This window comes from Sinocyclocheilus anshuiensis, unplaced genomic scaffold (assembly GCF_001515605.1).
Source record: "Sinocyclocheilus anshuiensis isolate Anshui unplaced genomic scaffold, SAMN03320099.WGS_v1.1 scaffold2193, whole genome shotgun sequence".
Lineage (NCBI taxonomy): Eukaryota > Metazoa > Chordata > Actinopteri > Cypriniformes > Cyprinidae > Sinocyclocheilus > Sinocyclocheilus anshuiensis.
The window spans coordinates 165,073-167,323 of NW_015552697.1; the positions used below are offsets into that span (position 1 = coordinate 165,073).

At 40.6% G+C, this 2,251-nt stretch overlaps 1 pseudogene; it reads right to left on the bottom strand.

Annotated features, from left to right (window-relative positions):
• The window catches only part of LOC107667689 (uncharacterized), a 26,023-nt pseudogene that overhangs the window by 12,708 nt on the left and 11,064 nt on the right, over positions 1-2,251 (bottom strand).

Below are 2,251 nucleotides of genomic sequence, written 5' to 3' on the forward strand. Positions count from 1 at the left end.
TTAGAAAGGTTTTCTTAGGCAGTGAGTGGGGTTACCTGAGCCTGCTTGAATGCTGCGGGAAATGTACCAGAGTGAAGAGAGGTGTTGATACTGTGAGTGAGCGCGGGTATAACTGAAGAAGAAATGTCCTGAAGGAGGTGAGTGGGGATAGGATCAAGTGGACAAGTAGTAGGATGATTGGAAAGGATAAGTTTGGAAACGTCCGTATCCGAGAGTGGAGAGAAGGAGGAGAGAGAGTGTGTATTTGTCATTATGAAGTTGTCATCAGTTTGTGGTGTGGGGAATTGGTCACTGATGGTTCTTGTTTTATTTGTGAAGAAAATTGCAAAGTCATCAGCTGTAAGAGTTGATGAAGGAGGAGGGGGAAGAGGACGGAGAAGAGAAGAGAGAGTTTTGAAAAGTGTGCGAGAGTCAGAGCAGTTGTTAATTTTGTTGTGGTAGTATGTCGTTTTAGCAGTTGTCTTATTGCTCAGTAGAGTCTTATCTGTAACTGTTACATTTATTCATACCTCTAGCAGCATGTTCTTAATACGCCGAATACTAATTTTTGAAGACCGTCCCCTTGAGAACACAAGGACATTATTTTAGGAGAGTACTGGTCCAGTTTTGCCATGAACGTTGCCTCCAGATTAACAGTGGTGATCCTTCTGAATTCTTCATTTATCTGTAAAAATACGGCACAATTTGTTACTGTAGAAAATTGAATGTAATATAACACATACTGCAAACTATTTTCTGAAAATATATTTACCTGAGCTGCATTAAAAAGAGCAGGCCCATCTGTATTTTAAATCAGTGACTGGTGTTGCTTGACTGACAATTTCCTTCCTGCGAATAGAGAATGTCTTTGCCATTTTTTCACTGATGATCTGATAGTTCATATCCATCTTTACTTCATTAAGGAGCTCTACTCTTTCATGTTCCAAGCTTTCTTCGGTTTCTCCTTGTGGGTGAGGGGAAAAAAGTTCACATCTGCCTTTCTTGGCTTTTTTATATTTTTTGCAGGTGCTTTTTCATGTGCACGCTTCTTTTTGACAGAGTTAACATCTAGCTCAGGGCATCCAAGCCCTCTCAGTTTTGCTCTATAGTTGCCCATTTTATATTTTAGTCTCTGTCGCCATCCATAGCATCCATTATATGAGCCTGGTTCTTTAAGGCAAGGATATTTCTGAATAAGCGCATCAGCAACATCAGACAACTCTGCGCTTGTTGGGTAGGCCACATACTGAAAGATGCTTTCAGCCAGTTTCTCTAGGATGTCTGGAAGGATTGATGTAAAGTTGAGTTGAATTCCATCCTTCTTGAAAGCTTCACTTGCTGCGGCAAGCACAAGTTCTGTATCATAGGCAAAGCGAGGTACTGGGAATTCAGAAGGCCAACGCTGTGAACGCTGAGTCTTGTGTTCAGATGATGAAAGAATCGGTGTATCCTGTGATCCAGAATAGGAACTGCTGATAGAAGGATAGATGTCGGTCACTGAAGTGTGGACCGAGGTTTGGATGCAGGTCTTTGATGCACTTTTAATGGAACTCTCCACATCAGTAAAAGTCAGCGTAAGTGTGGGAGGTTCAACAATGTGAATCACCTTAATTGTGTCCTTGTCCTTGATGTCACTTGTTGAGGTAAGAGAAAAATATTCCTCTCAGAAATCAGCATCCTTATAATGCAAAGTAAAGTTCCCATTAAGGCCAAATGTCTTCCTCATAATAGACTCAAGTTCAATCACAGTCCCAGGGATTCCATGAGGCAAGTCAAGTTTGCGAATGTCATGGTCTTGAAGAATGACACAAAGTTTGGCTGGACAAGACTTTGGAACACCTGTAAGAGAAACCACATCACTTCAGTTTGAGTTACAGAAAATCAAGGGGATGAAGGTCTTTCCATATAAACTTCCATCAGCAGGGAAACCTGCAAGAGTGTTGTTTAAAATAGAAGTGGAAAGCACCCTTGTTGAAACACTTAGGATCAGTGGTAGGACTGCTAGAATGTTTAGCTATTACAAAACCTGCAGCTGGAACCAACTTCCAGATGACAAAATGAGCCCCCAAACTTGCCATAAGTACAGGCTGAAACCATATGCTTACCTCACACTATAAATCAAACAACCCAGTGCAATGTTTATAATTTCTTTCATTTTGTCCCTTTATTTATACTTTTTCTTTTACATTGTGTCATTTCTAGGGATGGGTATCGTTAAGGTTTTAACGGTATTACTACTCTTACCGATACTGCTTATCGATTCGGTACTTTA